The sequence below is a fragment of the Phyllobates terribilis genome, unplaced genomic scaffold, assembly GCF_046119375.1.
Source record: "Phyllobates terribilis strain yellow unplaced genomic scaffold, ASM4611937v1 Scaffold_292__1_contigs__length_2399606, whole genome shotgun sequence".
NCBI lineage: Eukaryota > Metazoa > Chordata > Amphibia > Anura > Dendrobatidae > Phyllobates > Phyllobates terribilis.
The window spans coordinates 1,994,376-2,017,311 of record NW_027363052.1 but is presented as its reverse complement, the minus strand read 5'-3'; the positions used below and the strand labels follow the sequence as shown (position 1 = coordinate 2,017,311).

The 22,936-nt window shown below is 40.4% G+C and overlaps 1 pseudogene; it reads right to left on the bottom strand.

Annotated features, from left to right (window-relative positions):
- Positions 1-12,275: 12,275 nt before the first annotated feature.
- Positions 12,276-21,624, bottom strand: LOC141220419 (uncharacterized; annotated as a pseudogene).
- Positions 21,625-22,936: the final 1,312 nt, after the last annotated feature.

Sequence of the window (22,936 nt, the reverse complement as noted above, 5' to 3'; positions counted from 1 at the left end):
TCTCAACTCTGGCATGACATGAGGTATGATTATGGAAACACGAGTTATAAATGACTTTATCTTGTCCAGGTAGACACATTACCTTAGAAATAAAATGTAAGCATGACGATATGTCTAATTGTTCAGTGTTTGTACCATCAAATGCTAAATCTGTGTACTGTAATAGATAATATAGTAATTGTGTATTACTAACAGGAATGCCCAGAACAGTTAGGGGAACCATGGTTTCTTCTCTTCCTGATATTGGGATTAGCCATGTTCCTACACAAATGTTCGGTTCACATCCTAACCACTTATTTACCCACAAATCTGTGTGATTTAACGCAAAATTATATTCTGTAGGCAAATTTCTCATTATTCCTAAAGGAGTAATTCCACTTTACAATGCCTGTGCAATCATTTTCAGATTAGTATAATATTCAATCTGAATTTCTAGACATGCTCTGGCCACTTGGGATTCCTGTTCACTTTCTATTAGAGCTAAAGTAGCATCTTGTAGATGTGACACTGAAGATCCCAACACAGCAGCAGTGTTCAAAACCATCTTCTCAAGGAGTTGATGCAAACTTTTCAAAATTTTTACCCCTTTGCCTCCAATATACCCAATATTTTCTAAATCTGATTTAAGTGTATGTATGTCCATAATGTTAAACTCACCACTGTTCCTAATCCCCCCAAATTACCTTCTAATAGCCCCCTCTTACTTCTAACCTGTGTTGATGTTCTTTTCCCAAACCATTGTTCTATTCCCATCTCCATGTTGATGAGATGTGATTCACATTGGGGATATCTGGGTGAGATTTTCCAACTAGACATGTTAAAAGTCCAGACCATAGTCATCAACACTCCATCCCTTAATAGAGGTTTAGATTGGAATTGATTGATTTGGAAAGGAGTAGATGGTTGAAGCCTTGTCTGTGTACATACATTATCTAATCCTGACAAAAAAATTACATCTTTACATTGTTTGTAATTATTTTTAGTTAAAACACAACATTAATAAAGTCCAGAATCTTTAAGAGATGGATTATCTAGAGAAAAAAAAAAATTCTTATCCAACCATCTCATATTCCCGTATTGACTTCTATGTATAACATTTGTTGGACCATTTGAAAAACTTCCCAAAAATAATTTGTTTCTGGTCCATGTTAACACTCGGGAGGTAACGCTAACCTTGTGTTGCATATTAATAAAAGAGGAGACATATTTTCATGACTATGTATTGCTTGTGGTGCAACCCTTACTTCTGGAGCGATAGTATTTGTTACTGTAAAAACTACATATACCTGTACTTGTACTGATTCTCTGGTTCTCTGGAAGTTCCATGTTTTTACCCAATCTTCATCTCCTTCTGTAATAGAAAGTAATGAAGGATCCAAAATTTTCCCAAAAAGTTGTGTCTTTAACACAATCTCTGTTTCGGATGTTCTAACTGTCCCTTTTGCGAGCATATCATTAGTAATATCACCCGACCATACAGCTTTCTCTTCACCTCTTATCCCTATATTCCAGTATAACACATCTGTAGGATTGCATTCCCATATGCCTGTCTTATTATTATGTATATAATCTCCTTGTAACTCTGTAAATGTAGACTTAGGTCCTATGGCAGCATGTAATATTAAGTGTCGTGTATAAAGTGTAGCTCAATACAGCATTTTACACCATAACCCATGCAAATGTTTCCAGTAATATCTACTGAATCGTCCGGTATGTCTTCATCTATTTGATTTTGTATACTTGATCCTCTTGGTTTCCGTGAATGTAAAGTTCCTTTGATATGTCCATTCACTTCACTAGTATTTGTTCCATGATATAAAATGTCTTCTGCGTAGAACACAATTGAAATAGTACAAAGTAGCTGAAATTTGGTTCCCATCAGATAGTAGCTTTTCCTGGGAAACTTTTTCTTTTCTTGAAGGATTGGTGTTGAATCCCTTCCATCAAGGACATGGTATTCCGCATTCCAGCTCTTATTGGAATCCATTTCTTCCTGAAAGAAATGCAGTATCATTATTTTGCAATATACAATTTGCATTGATCAACATGTACCCACAATTTTTGTTGTCTGCTGGTATTTTTAACCACGTTGGATGCTGGTTGCACTAGGATCATAACTTGTCCCATGGTGTCGATTATTTCAAAGGGACCTTCCCAGTTACTTTCTCAAGGTCCACTCTTCCTGAAAGTTTTTATCATGACTAGAGCCCCTTTTTTGAATTTGGATTCATATGGTGGCTCCATCCTCTGCATTCTTGATGCAGCATGTGGAAGAATGGTTTTCAAGTTTTCCTGCAACAATTGCAACCATTTGGACCTTGCAGCAGCATCTTTTTGAGGTGTGGACAAAAATGGTTCATGTGGGAAAATCAATGGCATTTTCCTTCCTGTCATTAGTTCAAAAGGAGTAAACTGACTTGTGGAGGAAGTTGTTCCTCTAACACTCAACAGTACAAAAGGTACTGCATCCACCCAAGTATTACCTTGGTCCAATAACATTTTGGCAATTCTGGATTTTATTGTTCTATTGATCCTTTCCACAATACCAGCAGACTGTCGATGGTAAGGTACATGAAACAGTTGTTGTACCCCTAGAATAGTACAAATTGCTCGCATGTTTTTACCTGTGAAGTGACTTGCTCGATCAGAGGTAATCATTCTTGGGATCCCCCACGTACAAAAGACATGATTAACTAATGCTCTAGCTGTAGACAAAGCATCATCTTTCCTGACAGGTAAAATTTTAAGCCATTTAGAAAAAACATCTACTACCACGAATGCATACCTGAGACCATTTTTACCTGATGGTAATGGACCAAGGTAGTCGATTTGTAATGCAGACCATGGACCATCTGCAGGTGCGGTTCGCAGTAGTGGCGGTTTCTGTCCTTTTGGTCTTGGATTAATTTGGGCACAAATGAGACATGATTGAACAATACTTTACACAGTCTCTTCCATCTTTTCTCAGTAAAATTTCTCTTTGAGAATGCCTAACAATTTCTGTTGACCCAAATGACCCAAGCTTTCATGATTATATCTCATGAACTCATCCTGTAAATGTTTTGGTACAACAGGACGCAAGTCCCTGTTTAAGTCATGACACAAAACCCCATTTTCACAAACAAAGGGAGGTTTTGGATCAACCCGGGAAGCAACAAGAGTTGAATCTTTTTCTTGTTCTTCCGCAAAAGAAGGGATATGCCTGTCTGTTCTTTGAACTGCTGAAACCTCGAGATGTTCAGGCTCAAACACTTCTTCTGTCAGGGCTGCCTCTTTGGCTAACATATCTGCGGTTGCATTTCCGACAGATAATTCATCATCAGACTTTTTATGGGCAGGAACTTTGACAATAACAAAACCATTAGGGTTTTTTGAAGCTATCTCAAAAATTGTTTTCAGTGTGTCACTATGTACAAGAGTCTTGTTAGAAGAATCTACATAGCCTCTTTTTTCCCAAACTGGCAGGTAATCTGTCAATGATCTCACAACATAGGAGCTATCACTGTAGATTACAATGGGACACTGATTGTCAGCCTCATTCAGCTGTAGCACCATTCTTACCGCTTCTAGCTCTGCTCTCTGGGCTGAAAAATGATTCAGTAACTTGTGTTTTACCACCTGTCCTCTTGTGGGATAAAAAATGGCATATCCTGTATAATAGTGCCCATCTGAATAGAATCTGGACCCATCTACAAAAACTGCTTCATCAGTTACCTCTGCCTTCCGTCTGAAAAGTGATGGAATAGGACTGGAGACAATCATGAGTTTGCCCTTCATATTGCATCAACTGAGGAAGAACTTTGGCTTTATAATCTACATCAATTTGATTGGGAGACAGTGACAGAAACCAATGGGCAAATCTCTGATGTGACACATCTGGGATATTTTTCTCAATGAGAAGTTTTAGTGTAGAATGAGGAGTTTGCAGAATGATTTTGTTGAAACCAACAATGTGTTCAGTTGCTTTGACTGCAAAGTAGACGCCTACCAAGTGTCTCGCACAAGTTTCAAAACCTCTTTCAATAGGTGAGAGAAGCTTAGAAAAATAGCCCAAAATTCTCCACTCTTCTCCCTGCAATTGTAACAGAACAGCAGACACCACTGTCTCTGATGGGTGAACTTGTAGAGCAAATGGAGCTGAAGGATCTACTGTGGACAAAGCAGGTGCATTCTGTAAATTCATTTTCATTTGTTCAAATGAGGTTTGTTGTTCAACACCCCAAGGACCAAAATAATCATTATTTTCACTTTTCAAAAGATCGTACAAAGGCCTGGCCTTATTAGAAAAATCCTCAATGAAATCCCTAGGATAGTTTACAAGACCCAAAAAATGTCACAATGCCTTGTGTGTGGTTGGGATTGGGAGAGAAGCGATCGCCTCTATTCTTTCCTGCAATGGCGGTCTTTTTCCAGGATTCAACAACACTCCCAGAAACCCGACATCGGTCTGCATCAATTTGACCTTTTTAGTGTTAAATTTCAACCCTGCGTCATACAACAGTTCAAACAATTCTGCCAAAAGAGAAACGTGTGACTCCTTATCCTCAGTAGACAACAGAATATCATCCACATATTGCAGTATGCAATCAGGCCTAGAAAATCTGGATAATACCTTTACCAACGCCTGATGAAAAACACTAGGTGACAAATGTGCTCCTTGATGTAACCTGCAAAACAAATATTGCTCATCCAAGAAAGTAAATGCAAACTTGTACTGACAGCTCTTTTCAAGAGGTATACTGAAAAAAACATTAATGATGTCTAGTACAGAGAAATATTTTGCCTTTGCATTTAGCCTTGCCATCATGTCATGAGTATCAGCAACAATGGGAGCAACATTGGGAGTATGTTTATTAAACATCCGCAAATCCAATATCATTCGATATGTACCATCAGATTTCAATACACACCATAAAGGATTGTTACTTACAGAGTTAGCCTTACGTATGACACCTTGAGCTAGCAATTCCTGTATGATCTTATACATAGAACCAATTGAATCTGGAGGCAATTTATACTGACGCTGTGGAGGAGGTTCACGTCCTCCTACATTCACAACAAAATCCTTCATTGTACCCACCTCATTTCTAAATTGAGCCCAAAGAGAAGGGAAACATTGTACAATTTCAGTCAGTACTTCATCACCACCAGTTTCAGGCCACAAATGATATGATGACACAACATCATTCAAGCAAATACTTCCAACATGGCTATATTCACTAGGGTCAATGACTACAGGTTTACATCCATTAGAATCTTTCCAGATCACTTGATTCCCTAGATCAATTACCCATCCGAATTTCTGCATAAAATCTGTGCCAAGTATATTCTCAGAATCACAACAATACCAAATGTCAATTCCTGTTTTGAAAGAACCTGGTATTTCCAACATAACATTGGGAACGAGCTTTGCTTTTGTTTTTCCTTTTCCGCTGAATCCGATAATATTACAACTTGGAGATTCTGGTTTTACCATCAAATTAAGGTTAGTAACACTTAATTGTGCCCCTGTATCAATAAAAAACATAGACCTTTGTTCTGCAAAAATCACATTAAGAAATGGTCTTCCACAGTCATCCAATGTAACTCGAGTCAAAAATTCCAATGAAAGGGGTGTAGGAGCATTCTTTGCTAGTCAGAGAGATGGAGATGGGAGCAGACCAGTGTCCTTTTTAAACGCACTGTCCCTGGAATCTGACTCCTTTACTGTCATCTCTCTGATCTGTCTGATTAATGGAGCTTATTGTGAGGGGATGTGGGAGAATGGAAAGGAGGGGCGGAAGGTTTGATGGATGATTTTGGTAAGAGTCTGTTTTCCCTTCCAAGCTTACCTGTTCCCGGTGTACCTACCTCTGATTCTGCTCTCAAAAATTTCCTTCACTGCCGCTTCAAGTGTCCAGGTATACCACAAAAATAACAATTAATATTGCTCCTCTGTGTGATATTTTTACCTATATGTTCAGTGTAATCTCTGTTCCTAGATGTTAATGTGGGTTTAGGGTTTGGTTGAGTTTTCTTTGATGTCAGTTGTCTATCTTTTTCCTCATGAACTACAGCTATTTTTGCCTTCACCTCGTTCTGCTTCATGGATCTCCTAATTTTGTCGATAAAAGTCGTTGCCTCCTGCAATGATGTCAGAGCACTCGCCAATTGCACTGAAACAGGATCTAGGTACTTGAATATTGTTACATACAATTTGATCATCGCTGTTGGTTCCTCATTAGGCCCAACAGGCATCACCATTCTATAGGCCTGTTCAAATTTGACCAAAAAAGCAAACGGGTCATCATGGATACTCGCACTCAATTGATGCAAAATGTCAAGAGAGGGCATGTCTCCTGTGCTACATAATAGCAATTGTCTAAGTCTGTCTTCTTTTGTACTATGTGTCAGTTCATTATCATCATTTAGCCTGGGTGTGGTCTGTAATGTTTTTGCCATATGTGAGGGTAACAAAACTCTGAATGTCTTGTTTTTTAGTTTATTATTAAGATTGAATTCATCTGTATTGGATTAAAAAATATCTGCATTATCAAAATTATCCATCTTCTCATTGTACTTTGGAAAGTCTTTTACAATTTTCATTAATTGATCGTGTATTTTAAGATTGATTCGTGCTCCTCTGTCATGTAATTTTTTCCTTTCTAATTCATTTCCCTGTAAAGCTTCTCCTGAAACATCTGGATCTTGTGTGTCTGGTACAAATGATGTGGAGGCACTATCTTCACTTTTACTATTTAATCTTGTATGAACAGAAACCTTTTTTATGTCTTGGTGTAATTTGGACAATAACTCTGTCCGAGTATCAATTTGATCCAATTGTTCAATATGTTCTGCCAAAATCAAACAATTAGGATAATCAAAGTAATCCCCGTCAGTGTCCTGTGTGTCAGAATGACTGATTTCTTGTGTGTCCACCTGTTTGTCAGTATGACTGATGTCCTGTGTGATAATCCATGCTTTCTATGTGTCAGTTTTTTCAAAGACTAATTTAGGCTATGTGCCCACGATGCAGAAATGCTCCAGGTTTTTTCCTGAGCGTTTCTGCATCTCCCTGGCAGAAAAAACACATGCGGATTGTACATGCAGATTGTACATGCGGATTGTACATGTGTTTTTCCTGCCAGGGACAAGCGGATGTGAAGCGTTCTTCACTTGCATTTCCGCATGCGCGTTGAAAAGCGCTTTCCAAGCAATTTTAGCATCACTTGGAAAGTGCTTGTCAACTTGCTCACACCTATATAAACCCATGCAACCGGCATGGATTTATATAGTGTGACCTTAAAGAATGGTTAAAAAAAAAAAAAAAAAATCTATACTTACCTTCCGATGGCCCCCGGGATCTTGTTTCGCTCGGTCCTGGCTGCCGGCAGATCGCGGTACACTGCACTGAAGGACCTGCCGTCACATGACTATGACGTCAGCGCAGGTCCTCCAGTCCACCGCGATCTGCCAGCATGGGAGGACGAGCGCAGCAGGGGCTGTCAGAAGGTAAATATAACATTTATTTTTTATTTTATTCTTTTTTTACAGGTTCTATGGTACCCGGGTCCGGAGGAGAGTTTCCTGTCCTCCACACCCGGGTACCATCCGCACATTGAAACGCGTGGAATGCGCATCTACATATGCAGTGATGCGTTATCCATGCGTTTCAATGCAAGTCAATCGCGGCGAAAACGCAGCACTTCTGCAAAATAATTGGTAGTGCTGCGTTTTTTTCCACAATGATAACCCGCAGCGGAAATTTCCGCAGCATGTGCACGGCACATGCGGATTATCATTGGGGAACATGGCAGGCCTTCTACCATGCGTTTTTTAAGCATTTCTGCAGTGTTTTTGTCGCTGTGGAAACCCTTAAAAAATGCATCGTGGGCACACAGCCTTATTGTACACACAGACCATATGCATCACATTTTGAAGCTTTCTCTGTAACTTTTTTTTACAGAGAGAAACCTTTTATCAATACTAAGATTCTCTGCTTCACATTGGCTATACAAATAGACCATAATTGTGCATCTGTATGACTATGAACAAACTTAAACTGTATGTTACTTTTCTTAGAATAGTCATGAATAACATCCATTTCTCACCTATGGAATGGCTTTTCCTCTCCTGGATTGATTCAACCGTCAATGGATGGTCCTTTGTGGCTTTTCTGTGTTCCGCAAACCTCCATGTGGTTGTATGCTTTGGAGACCAACTCCTCACCGTCCTGTAGATTCCATCTGATCCTTGTGAATATGTGGAATTCCTGAGACTTGGACAACAGGTTTGTTTTTTTTGCCTGACCCCGCTCTGTCCACTTCTATGGAAGCAGTGGTGTAATGCCTGACCCCGTTCTGTTCAATTCTATGGAAGCAGTGGTGTAATGTCTGACCTCGCTCCATCCACTTCTATGGGAGCAGTGGTGTAATGCGTGAACCCGCTCCGTCCACTTCTATGGTAGCAGTGGTGTCATGAGTGACCCTGCTCCGTCCACTTCTATGGTAGCAGTGCTGTCATGAGTGACCCTGCTCCGTCCACTTCTATGGTAGCAGTGATGTCATGTGTGACCCCGCTCCGTCCACTTCTATTTGAGCAGTGATGTCATGTGTGACCCCTCTCCATCCACTTCTACGGGAGCAGTGGTGTAAGGTGTGACCCTGCTCCATACATTAGAAACTGTGTATGTAATCCCATCCTGTATGATACACTCTGCTGAGCTCAATATTTAATCCCATAATGTGATACACTACACTTAGTCCTGTATCTAATCACAGCATGTGTTACTCTAAGCGTATATAATCGTGCATGTGATACAGTTCACATATCTAACCCCAGTTTATGATACAGCGAGCAGCACCATCTATCAGGATCAGCTCTGCCGGCCGTCCTCAGTGACACTGCACTTGTCAGTATCGCTGGCGGTCAAAATGTGCGATACTCCCCAGACCGGTGTATCTAATCCCGTCATAGTGTGCGATATTCCCCGAACCGATGTATCTAATCCCGTCATCGTGTGCGATACGCTCCGGACTGGTGTATCTAATCCCATCATGTGATACACTACACATATCTAGATATAGGGCTCAGTGTAGTGTATCATGTGCTGTGAATAATCCCAGTGTGTGTAACACGCCACGTATTGTTATGGTAAATATTTATACTTTGCTTTGATTATTATTTTAGACAATTAAATCTACCTATATATTTTTGATAATTTAATATTAGTCTTATAAGTGTTACTCATAAAAGCGATAACACAGCATTGTATGAAATATAGTGCTGTCTTCGAGTTAAGCTTTCCTTAGTTTTTAAAAGTATAGTAAATTGGACAGAGCTGCTTTCAAGGACGACTGTTTCCAATTAAAATACTTTCTTTCTTAGGCAATGTTAGCCACCCCTTTCTTCTGGGGGTGTAATAAAGTACTTGCTGCTTGGGTTCTGACTGCAGACAAGAATTGTACACTCAGACACTGGCAGTGTGTTATTTTATTTCTCCGATGCATCGTGTTTATTTATTTAATTTGAACCAAAAATGGCAGAAGATAATTATCTCAATCCAAATTTTTGGAAGGGCTACCACGACAGTATCTAACCCCAGCTTATGATACAGAGAGCAGCACTAACAGAATCGGCGCTGCCGGCCGTCCTCGGTGACACTGTACTTGTCAGTATCACTGGCAGTCACCAACAAAATGGCTCCACACTGTGATCCTAAGCTTCATCCTCTCTTATCCTGTTACAAACACCCAGAAAGGGAGGAGAGGAGCGACATCACACACAGGAGAGCAGACCCAGCCCACATTTACTGCAGTCGTAATGTGAGATAGTTGTACACTAGGTTTTCATGGCAAATTTCCGCAGCTGCTCCCCTTAGTGTTTAAAAGTGGAAATACCAAACCTTGTTAAATTATTTTTCATATTTAATTTCATTAAAAACAAATGATATTTAAAAAAAATCAAAACATTAATACTTTACATTTTTTTAATTGTTTACATTTTTTTATGGCACCTTCCCTTTAATCATCTAATTGCTGTAGTTACTATTGACAGCAGCATCTAAGGAGTTAAACGGTCATGGTCGGTTCCAACACGGATTGTGGCCAATGCAGCAAGTTGTCAGCTATAGTGTACAGCTGGATTGTCACCTGTCGGAGGACGCTAGTCTCTTATATCTCAGGTCAGTAAAGACGAAATGGTGGTCATTAAGGGGTTAATTATGTTTTTGTACAATTTGTCAATAACATATATAGTTTCTCCCAATCTGAGTTATTTTTGATGGTCAACAAAATTGATTTTCCAGTAATTAATTTTTCACACTCTTGGTATGAGAATGACTTCTCCCGCTGTGGGATTTTTGACGTTTAAAGGGGTTGTCCAAGTAGTGGACAAACATTCCACATGTTTGATCCTGTTAAAATAAAAACAATTATTGACAGGAGAATTTCACTTTTTACCAAGTGAGATAGGAGATCATCCTGAAGTCCGCAGTAAAAATCTATTTTGTTTATTAACAAGGAGACAAGTGAGATACTCAGCAGGCCGTCTGACGCTAATTCATTCCGATCAAGCTTATACAGGCAATGCAAAATATACACAATCAGATATGACAGGCAGCTAAAACCAATACTCGCTGCCGACTATAGATAATATTCTAAGCATACTGCGTTTCAAAAGATACGGTTACAGCTTCTACACATACAGTGGTGTGAAAATGTTTGCCCCTTCCTGATTTCTTATTCTTTTGCATGTTTGTCAAACTTTAATGTTTCAGATCACCAAACAAATTTAAATATTACACAAAGAAAACACAAGTAACCACAAAATGCAGTTTTTAAATGAAGGTCTTTATTATTTAGGGGAAAAAAAATCCAAACTTACAGGGCCCTGTGTGTAAAAGTGATTGCCCCCTAAACCTAATAACTGGTTGGGCCACCCTTCGCAGCAACAACTGCAATCAAGCGTTTGCAGTTTGGCAATGAGTCTTTTACAATGCTCTAGGGGAATTTTGGCCACTCATCTTTGCTAAATTTTTGTAATTCAGCCACATTGGAGGGTTTCTGAGCATGAACCGCCTATTTAAGGTCATGCCACAGCATCTCAATCAGATTAAAGTCAGGACTTTGACTAGGCCACTCCAAAGTCTTAATTTTGTTTTTCTTAAGCCATTCAGAGGTAGGTGGATTTGCTGGTGTGTTTTGGATCATTGTCCTGATGCATAACCCAAATGCGCTTCAGCTTGAGGTCACAAACAGATGGCCGGACATTCTCCTTCAGGATTTTTTGGTAGACAGCAGAATTAATGGTTCCATTTACCACAGCAAGTCTTCCAGGTCCTGAAGCAGCAAAACAGCCCCAGACCATCACACTACCACCACATTTTACTGTGGGTATGATGCTCCTTTTCTGAAATGCTGTGTTACTACTACACCAGATGTAACGGGACATTCACCTTTCAAAAAGTTCAACTTTTGTCTCGTCAGTCCACAGTGTATTCTCCCAAAAGTCTTTGGAGATCATCAAGATGTTTTCAGACAAAACTGAGAAGAGCATTTATGTTCTTATTGCTTAGCAATGGTTTTAGCCTTTGAACTCTGCCATGCAGGCCATTTTTGCCCAGTCTCTTTCTTATGGTGTAGTCTTGAACACTGACCTTAACTGAGGCAAGTGAGGTCTGCAGTTCTTTTGATGTTGTTGTGGGGTCTTTTGTGACCTCTTGGATGAGTCACCGCTGCGTTCTTAGGGTAATTTTGGTCGGCCAGCCACTCCTGGGAAGGTTCACCACTGTTCCATGCTTTTGCCATTTGTGGATAATGGCTCTCACTGTGGTTCGCTGGAGTCCTAAAGCTTTAGAAATGGCTTTATAACCTTTTCCAGATTGATCGATCTCAATTACTTTTTTCTCATTTGTTCTTGAATTTATTTTGATCGCGGCATGATGTCTAGCTTTTGAGGATCTTTTGGTCTACCTCACTTTGTCAAGCAAGTCCTATTAAAGTATTTTCTTGATTGAGAACAGGTGTGGCAGCAATCAGGCCTGAGTGTGGCTAGGGAAATTTAACTCAGGTTCCCAAAGATGTTATAAACCACAGTTAATTTAGGTTTTAAGTGGGGGGTGTGTGTGTGTGTGTGTGTGTGTGTGTGTGTGTGTTTGTGTGTGTGTTTGTGTGTGTGTGTATGAGTATGAGTGGGGCCTTTTTTACACAGGGCCCTGGAGATTTCTTTTTCCCTTAATAATAAAATACCTTCATTTAAAAACTGCATTTTGTGTTTACTTGTGTTATCTTTGTCTAATATTTAAATCTGATGATCTGAAACATTTAGGTGTGACAAATATGCAAAAGAATAAGAAATCAGGACGGGGCAAACACTTTGTTTTACACCACTGTATCTCAGAATGTTAGATGCTTCTGACCGCAAAGAGCATGACTGAAAAGTAGACCTGTTATGATCTTTTGATAAACCTATATTTCTATAACTAAGGATTCAAATCTCTATTAATGAACACACTGAATATATACATAATGGATAAACAATATACTTATTACAAAAATTATTATAAGAATTATACAAACCCCCTATACTTGTGCCGTTCCATCGGTGTCAGCACTTGTGTTCCCGGGGCTCAGGACAGGCTGTTTCGCCATGTGAGCCCAATCAGCGCTGGCGTCACATTTAACGAGGCCAAACATGAGGAATGACAAAGCATTGTCCAAGTAGAGGACAACCCCTTTAAGAATCGAGAGCAGAAAAAAATCCAGCTTCAATGATCCTCTAAAAACATTGGTTTATTGAGTAAATATAAAAAACCTGAGATAACAGCATGGATGTTACGACCCCTAGAGGGGGAAATATTTTCTAGCAGACACGTTTCAGACAGTAAGGTCTTTAGTCATTGAAGCTGGATTTTTTTCTGCTCTCGATTCGCATTCCTGCTGGTTTCCTGAGCTTTGGATTCCTCAATGGGTGAGCTGACTTATTTTGTTTTTTTTCTTAGTAACCCCTTTAAGAAGATACAATTTTCGCTTAAAACATTTCCAAAATTCTGAACATGAAAAAGGCTTTTCCCCTCTGTGGCTTCTCTGATGTTTATTAAGAATTGATTTCCATGTAAAACATTTCCCACATTAAGAACATGAAAAAGGCTTCTCCTCTGTGTGAGTTCTTTGGTGACTCAAAAGAGATGATTTCTTCACAAAACATTTCCCACATTCTGAACAGGAAAAAGGTTTCTCCCCTGTGTGGGTTCTCTGGTGATTAACCATAACCGATTTATGGTTAAAACATTTCCCACATTATGAACATGAAAAAGGTTTCTCCCCTGTGTGAGTTCTCTGGTGATTAAAAAGCCCCGATTTCTGATTAAAACATTTCCCACATTCTGAACAGGAAAAAGGCTTCTCTCCTGTGTGGATTCTCTGGTGCTTAACCAAATCGGATTTATGGTTGAAACATTTCCCACATTCTGGACATGAAAAAGGCTTCTCTCCTGTGTGGATTCTCTGGTGCTTAACCAAATCTGATTTTAGGTTAAAACATTTCCCACATTCTGAACAGGAAAAAGGCTTCTCTCCTGTGTGGATTCTCTGGTGCTTAACCAAATCTGATTTATGGTTGAAACATTTCCCACATTCTGGACATGAAAAAGGCTTCTCCCCTGTGTGGATTCTCTGGTGCTTAACCAAATCTGATTTTAGGCTAAAACATTTTCCACATTCTGAACAGGAAAAAGGCTTCTCTCCTGTGTGGATTCTCTGGTGATTAACCATAATCGATTTATGGTTGAAACATTTCCCACATTCTGGACATGAAAAAGGCTTCTCCCCTGTGTGAGTTCTCTGGTGCATAACTAAAGCTGATCTTTGGTTAAAACATTTCCCACATTCTGAACAGGAAAAAGGCTTCTCCCCTGCATGAGTTCTCTGGTGACTAATCAAACCTGATTTCTGGCTAAAACATTTCCCACATTCTGAACAGGAAAAAGGCTTCTCCCCGTGTGAGTTCTCTGGTGCTTAACCAAATCTGATTTATCTTTAAAACATTTCCCACATTCTGAACAGGAAAAAGGCTTCTCCCCTGCGTGAGTTCTCTGGTGATTAATCAAACCTGATTTCTGGCTAAAACATTTCCCACATTCTGAACAGGAAAAAGGCTTCTCCCCTGTGTGAGTTCTCTGGTGATTAATCAAAACTGATTTATGGTTAAAACATTTCCCACATTCCGAACATGAAAAAGGCTTCTCCCCTGTGTGGGTTCTCCAAGTAGAGGACAACCCCTTTAAGAATCGAGAGCAGAAAAAAATCCAGCTTCAATGATCCTCTAAAAACATTGGTTTATTGAGTAAATATAAAAAACCTGAGATAACAGCATGGATGTTACGACCCCTAGAGGGGGAAATATTTTCTAGCAGACACGTTTCAGACAGTAAGGTCTTTAGTCATTGAAGCTGGATTTTTTTCTGCTCTCGATTCGCATTCCTGCTGGTTTCCTGAGCTTTGGATTCCTCAATGGGTGAGCTGACTTATTTTGTTTTTTTTCTTAGTAACCCCTTTAAGAAGATACAATTTTCGCTTAAAACATTTCCAAAATTCTGAACATGAAAAAGGCTTTTCCCCTCTGTGGCTTCACTGATGTTTATTAAGAATTGATTTCCATGTAAAACATTTCCCACATTAAGAACATGAAAAAGGCTTCTCCTCTGTGTGAGTTCTTTGGTGACTCAAAAGAGATGATTTCTTCACAAAACATTTCCCACATTCTGAACAGGAAAAAGGTTTCTCCCCTGTGTGGGTTCTCTGGTGATTAACCATAACCGATTTATGGTTAAAACATTTCCCACATTCTGAACATGAAAAAGGTTTCTCCCCTGTGTGAGTTCTCTGGTGATTAAAAAGCCCCGATTTCTGATTAAAACATTTCCCACATTCTGAACAGGAAAAAGGCTTCTCTCCTGTGTGGATTCTCTGGTGCTTAACCAAATCGGATTTATGGTTGAAACATTTCCCACATTCTGGACATGAAAAAGGCTTCTCTCCTGTGTGGATTCTCTGGTGCTTAACCAAATCTGATTTTAGGTTAAAACATTTCCCACATTCTGAACAGGAAAAAGGCTTCTCTCCTGTGTGGATTCTCTGGTGCTTAACCAAATCTGATTTATGGTTGAAACATTTCCCACATTCTGGACATGAAAAAGGCTTCTCCCCTGTGTGGATTCTCTGGTGCTTAACCAAATCTGATTTTAGGCTAAAACATTTTCCACATTCTGAACAGGAAAAAGGCTTCTCTCCTGTGTGGATTCTCTGGTGATTAACCATAATCGATTTATGGTTGAAACATTTCCCACATTCTGGACATGAAAAAGGCTTCTCCCCTGTGTGGGTTCTCTGATGTCTATAAAGCCCCGATTTCTGGTTAAAACATTTTCCACATTCTGAACAGGAAAAAGGCTTCTCCCCTGTGTGAGTTCTCTGGTGCATAACTAAAGCTGATCTTTGGTTAAAACATTTCCCACATTCTGAACAGGAAAAAGGCTTCTCCCCTGTGTGAGTTCGCTGGTGCATAACTAAAGCTGATTTATCTTTAAAACATTTCCCACATTCTGAACAGGAAAAAGGCTTCTCCCCTGCATGAGTTCTCTGGTGACTAATCAAACCTGATTTCTGGCTAAAACATTTCCCACATTCTGAACAGGAAAAAGGCTTCTCCCCTGTGTGAGTTCTCTGGTGCTTAACCAAATCTGATTTATCTTTAAAACATTTCCCACATTCTGAACAGGAAAAAGGCTTCTCCCCTGCGTGAGTTCTCTGGTGATTAATCAAACCTGATTTCTGGCTAAAACATTTCCCACATTCTGAACAGGAAAAAGGCTTCTCCCCTGTGTGAGTTCTCTGGTGATTAATCAAAACTGATTTATGGTTAAAACATTTCCCACATTCCGAACATGAAAAAGGCTTCTCCCCTGTGTGGGTTCTCTGGTGCATAACTAAAGTTGATTTTTGGTTAAAACATTTCCCACATTCCGAACATGAAAAAGGCTTCTCCCCTGTGTGAGTTCTCTGGTGCCTCACAAGATCTGAGCTGTGATTTTTTTCTTGTTTAAGAAGAGTATTTCTATACTCTGAACGTGAAAATGACTTCTTTGCTTTAGGAGCAGTTTGTTTTTTAATGCTTATTTTGTAACTTTGATTTTCCTTAGTAGTTGCTAATGAATCAGAAGACGGGACCTGTTTCAAAGGATTAGATGATTGATCTTTGCTGTGAAGGGATGATGGTATATCTGGAGTAATGGCATTCATTTCAATTGCATCTTGTTGGATCTCAATCTCATGTGATTTAAAAATTGAAGATGTCAGTTGTCCTTCTGATCTCCAGGTACAGTCATCTGCCAAGAATAAAATTAAGTATTATTTTTGAATAAAATATTCTTACATTTTTTTAACATTTTTACTTAAAGTGTCTGTAAAAATGGCAAGCTACGTAAAAAAAAAAAAAAAAAAAAGAATTATTCACCAAGTCAATTACAGTTCACAGTCTAAAAGACTGTGCCCAAACCACATTTAGCATTCATGTATTTGGCATTACTATAGTGAGAAGAACCCACTTAATTTATCTGGGCACTGTGTGTTGGGTAATAAAATGGCATTTTTGCAATTTTTACTCTCCAACATCCACTGTTTTCTAATTTCCGGAAAGTGCCTGTGGAGTCAAAATAGTCACTACTCCTATAGATTAATTCCCAAGATGGAGTCACTTTATGGGGATTTCTACTGCTCTGGTTTTCTTTCATTTTGTCATATCAAGGTTTCTGCAAATGGTGTGTCCCATTTTCTCTGGGATCTGCTCCTGCAACGTCTAATTCTGTCACCAGGAGCCTTATTCATTCTGCAGGCGGCGCTGGTGATTGAGGAGACGTCAGAACCAGAGGCTACTGGGCGGAGCAGGCTCTGTCCAGCCATTAAGATTAGGGTTGCTGGGACCTGTAGTACCATCCAGTCTGGCAGTATGGGTGTGTGTGCTGTCCAGCTGGAGTAATCTACTTCAGCCATTTGGAAAGCACCGCACCCTACTAAAGCTGGAAGCATATTGCCGGAAGCTGACAGATACAGCCTTGTTCTCCTCTGGTTCAGTCCTCTGTGCTCAGCTCCCGGCTTGTGTATTTGTTTCCTGTTGTGACCCCGGCCCGTTTACTGACTACTCGTTTCTTCTGATTTTGTATTTTCTCTGCCCTCCTGGTTCTGACCCGAATACCTGACTATTCTTCCCATCTGACACAACAGAACAGCAGGTAACACAGTGGCCCAAGCCTAGGGGTCTCTGTGTAAGTCCAGATCCATGTAGAGGGGTTAAAGAGAATCTGCCACCCCCTGGGAGATTTGAGACCTATAATATGGGCATACAGGTTATAGAAAAGTAGATCTATACATGCTTGTATGGCCCATACTAGAGGTCTGCTTGCAGTGAAATGGAGTTTTATGAAATCCGTTTTCAAATGCTTGGCGTCCCCCGGACGCCAAGAAGTCCCCGCCTATCTGCTTATTTAGCATATTCCCCACCTCTCCTGCACGTCACAGGGACCTGTGACGTGCACTGGTCTAACTCATTTCCCGCGCATGTGCAATGCGACGCTCACATCAGGAGCGCTTTGTTTCCTCCTGGCCTGTTTGTCTCTGCACTGCTCCGCAGTGTTCTGGTGCGCAGGCTCCCCGATGCAGCCTCCCCGGTGCACCAGAACACTGCGGGACAGTGCAGAGACAAACGGGCTGGGAGGAAACAAAGCGCTCCCGATGTGAGCGTCGCAACGCGCATGAGTGGGAAGTGAGTGACAAGAGCGCACATCACAGGGTCCTGTGACGTGCAGGGGAGGGGGAGGAACATGCTAAATAAGCAGATAGGCAGGAATTTCGGGGCTAACTAAAGAGATAGGCGGGGATTTCTTGGTGTCCGGGGGATGCCAAGCATGTGAAGACAGATTTTATAAAACTCAATTTCACTGCAAGCAGACCTCTACTATGGGCCATACAGGTATGTATAGATTTACTTTTCTATAACCTGTATGCCCATATTAGAGGTCTCACATCTCCCAGGGGACGAGAGCTTTCCTTTAAAGAAGTTAAAGGGGTGATGGGCAAAACTGTGACTATAGACCGTAACACATCTACTGAAGAAATCAAGCTGAACAGGCTTCTTTAGTAAAAAAAAAAATGAGTAAATAGTGGTGAAACCTCTGGGGGGTAATTAGAGCATGGGGTTCTTGGCAATCAAAATTATCGCGAAGTGCCAATATTTGCAGATCAGATGAGTTTCAAGAAGAAATATTAGACATTTTAAATGAACTTTTTATAATAGTGCAGAGCTGAGGTGTCTTATATTTAGACCTCGGGCATTGGGAAGACATAATGGAGACCTTTTTTGAAAGACTACCAGGGAGTTACAGATTCACATAAGTGAGGCAGGCCGATCCCACCACAATCAAACTATCATACAGAATGAACCTATAAAAAAAGACATAAAAAATATGTTACATCGCCAACAAGAACATATGTATGAGGGGAGAACTCCAACATTAAAGCGGACTTACACTTATTTATGGTGGACCATTGGAGCTACAATAACCTGATCAGAAGAGTAGAGAAAGTATTAGTGCCCCCATTTCAGGAGAGATTGTGCAGTAATCTGAATTCCTTAGGATTGAAAACATAATGGAATTTATGACGTGAAGTGAATCCAACATACCAGGGCTCGAGCCATGCCAACACATTCATGCAGGTGTAAATATTACAGTATATTACAGCTATCAGCCTCGCACAGCTTAGAGATACAGGTGCTTCTCAATAAATTAGAATATCATCAAAAAGTTAATTTATTTCAGTTCTTAAAAAAAGTGAAACTCATTATATAGTCATTACAAACAGAGTGATCTATTTCACGTGTTATTTCTGTTAATGTTGATGATTATGGCTTACAGCCGATGAAAACACAAAAGTCATTATTTCAGTAAATTAGAATAATTAACAAAAAACACCTGCAAAGGCTTCCTATGCGTTTAAAAAGGTCCCTTAGTCTGTTTCAGTAGGCTCTACAATCATGAAGACTGCTGACTTGACAGATGTCTAGAAGGCAGTCATTGACACACTCCACAAGGAGGGTAAGCCACAAAAGGTCATTGCTAAAGAAGCTGGCTGTTCAGAGAGTGCTGTATCCAAGCATATTAATGGAAAGTTGAGTGGAAGGAAAAAGTGTGGTAGAGAAAGGTGCACAAGCAACCTGGTTAACTGCGGCCTTGAAAGGATTGTTAAGAAAAGGCCATTCAAAAATTTGGGGGGAGATTCACAAGAAGTGGACTTCTGCTGGAGTCATTGCTTCAAGAGCGTCAACACACATAGACTTATCCAGGACATGTGTTACAAGTGTCGCATTCCTTGTGTCAAGCCAGTCATGACCAACAGACAACGCCAGAAGCGTCTTACCTGGGCCAAGGAGAAAAAGACCTGGTCTGTTGCTCAGTGGTCCAAGGTGTTGTTTTCAGATGAAAGTAAATTTTGCATTTCATTTGGAAATCAAGGTCCCAGAGTCTTGAGGAAGAGTGGAGAGGCCACAATCCAAGCTGCTTGAGGTCTAGTGTGAAGTTTCCACAATCCGTGATGGTTTGGGGAGCCATGTCATCTGCTGGTGTAGGTCAGCGTAGCCGTCTACCAGGACATTTTACAGCACTTTATGCTTCCCTCTGCCGACAAGTTTTTTGGAGATGGAAATTTCATTCTCCAGCAGGACTTGGCACCTGTCCACACTGCCAAAAGTACCAATACCTGGTTTACACACAACAGTATCAATGTGCTTGATTGGCCAGCAACTCGCCTGACCTTAACCCAATAGAGAATCTATGGAGTACTGTCAAGAGGAGGATGAGAGACACCCGACCCAACAATGCAGACGAGGTGAAGGCTGTTATCAAAGCAACCTGGGCTGCTATAACACCTCAGCAGTGCCACAGGCTGATCGCCTCCATGCCATGCCACATTGATGCAGTAATTGATGCAAAAGGATCCCCGACCAAGTATTGAGTGCATTTACTAAACATACATTTCGGTAGGACATCATTTCGGATTTTAAAAACATTTTTCAAGCTGTTGTTATAAAGTATTCTAATTTACTGAGATAATGACTTTTGTGTTTTCATTGACTGTAAGCCATAATCATCAACATTAACAGAAATAACACGTGAAATAGATCCCTCTGTGTGTAATGACTCTATATAATAGATCCCTCTGTGTAATGACTCTATATAATAGATCACTCTGTGTGTAATGACTCTATATAATAGATCCCTCTGTGTGTAATGACTCTATATAATATGTGAGTTTCGCTTTTTTGAATTACTGAAATAAATTAACTTTTTGATGATATTCTAATTTATTGAGAAGCACCTGTATATCATGGCACAGGTGTAATGTTTTCCGTATAGTTAATCGCGATCCTGTATGAAGTTAGTCGGTTTTAAAAGAAATTGAAAAATCAGGACAAAAGGGAAACTCTGTTGTTATTGTACAGAAATTCACACTTGGCCTCACTGCACATTTAATGTTGTCGATCATAAAAGTGAAGTTTGGTCATAAAGACTGGACCTGGTCTTGTAGGGACCATATGAGCACATTCAGCAGCACAGAAGGAAGAGAAGGTAGATTCATCCAATAAGATATCAGGGTTCTAGGAAGCCAACAGCATCATTACCCTCCGCTTTCTCTTACAGGCCCATCATAATATTTTCTTCAAGTGATTTTCTAAACTGTCTGTACATTCTAAGTACATTGTCATCTGGTTTTGTAGTTTACAGATCTGAGGAGGTAATGGTCAGCGTCTACTAATTTCAGTTGGTAGGTGGATCCTCCAGGTTGTAAGTTCTATAGAAAAGGGCTTTCAATGGCCAAAATCATTTGAACAGTTTTGGGTGGAGGAGAATGTTGTGGTCTAGAGGCAAAATGGTGATCACACGATTGTGATACGGCCGGACTACACAACCGATAAAGCAGCCACAGCCGGTGACTTATAAGAATCTGAAACTTCTCTGCATTTAGTGGTTACTACTCACCTGGGAGGTTATCTGTAGGAATCATCTCTTTACACCGCTCATCACCCCTCACATATGTCTCTGTAGTATTAATATGGGTCAGATCTTCAACCTGAAACAAATATTGTAAAAGTCACAGACAGATGGAGAAGTCTCATCTATGATCAGCTCTAATCCTGCCATCTCCACCGTTCTCATTACACAAGTATAAAACATATAATACTGGTGGATAAAACAAGACTGAGCACAAGATCTTCACAGCCGTCTACACATCATAGGGGAGATCTCATGACACCTTCTCTCCATCTACCTGATGATCCTGAGGAGCATTGGGATCTTCTTGTTTACAGTCCTGTGGAAGAAGAGGACGAGGACATCTCTCTGGTGTTGTCCTCTTACTGGATAAAACTGGAGGAAACACATATAGGGACTGAATTCATTCTTTGCATACAGACAATTATAGGCCGTGTGTATTTAGTCCTGTCTATTACCTGGTGATGTGAGGGGCTGAGGAACCTCCATCATGATGTCCTTGTACAGATCTTTGTGTCCTTCTAAATACTCCCACTCCTCCATGGAGAAATAGACAGCGACATCCTGACACCTTATAGGAACCTGACACATACAATGATACCGTCATCCCCCCGATCCCTTCATAGCGTTACTGTATAATGTCCCAGCATTCCCAGCAGTGTCACCTCTCCAGTCAGCAGCTCAATCATCTTGTAGGTGATTTCTAGGATCTTCTGGCCATTGATGTCCTCATGTATGAAGGTGTGAGATGGAGGCCCCGTGATTGGGCTCAGGGGTCTTCCCCGTCCCTCAGACAGAGGGTCCTGACAGCGCCCACTAGAGGTCTTCTTCACTACTGTGTAATCCTGGTTATGGAGAGACACATTCATAAATCTCACTACAGACATTTCCAGAGTCCTCACCTCCCCAGTTCTGTCCATCTGTTATTCCCATAGATAAGAATGATGTAATGTGACGTCATCAGAATCTCTCACCTCTCCAGTAAGCCGGAAGAGGATCTCTAGGGTGAGGTGTAATATCCTCTCCGCCATCTTGTCTCTGTCCATTTCCATCTTTGATGGATAAATCAGGAAAATTCACTTGTATAGACGATCTTTACTGAGAGGATCCGATATTGTAGAGACCTGAACGAGAACACGATGAGCCGATGTAACATCATAAAAATCCTGTGTAATAATACAATTACTGGAGATAATCTGGGAAAACATGAGATTTATAATTTTACAGTATTTAGTTTTCTTCTTTACATCTAGAAATAAAACCTATATACACTGCTCAAAAAAATAAAGGGAACACTCAAATAACACATCCTAGATCTGAATGAATTAAATATTCTCATTGAATACTTTGTTCTGTACAAAGCTAAATGTGCTGACAACAAAATCACACAAAAATCATCAATGGAAATCAAATTTATTAACCAATGGAGGCCTGGATTTGGAGTCACCACCAAAATGAAAGTGGAAAAACACACTACAGGCTAATCCAACTTTGATGTAATGTCCTTAAAACAAGTCAAAATTAGGTTCAGTATTGTGTGTGGCCACGTGCCTGTATGATCTCCCTACAATGCCTGGGCATGCTCCTGATGAGGTTGCGGATGGTCTCCTGTGGGATCTCCTCCCAGACCTGGACTACCGCCAACTACTGGACAGTCTGTGGTGCAACGTGACGTTGGTGGATGGAGCGAGACATGATGTCCCAGATGTGCTCAATCGGATTCAGGTCTGGGGAACAGGCGGGCCAGTCCATAGCTTCAATGCCTTCATCTTGCAGGAACTGCTGGCACACTCCAGCCACATGAGGTCTGGCATTGTCCTGCATTAGGAGGAACCCAGGGCCAACCGCACCAGCATA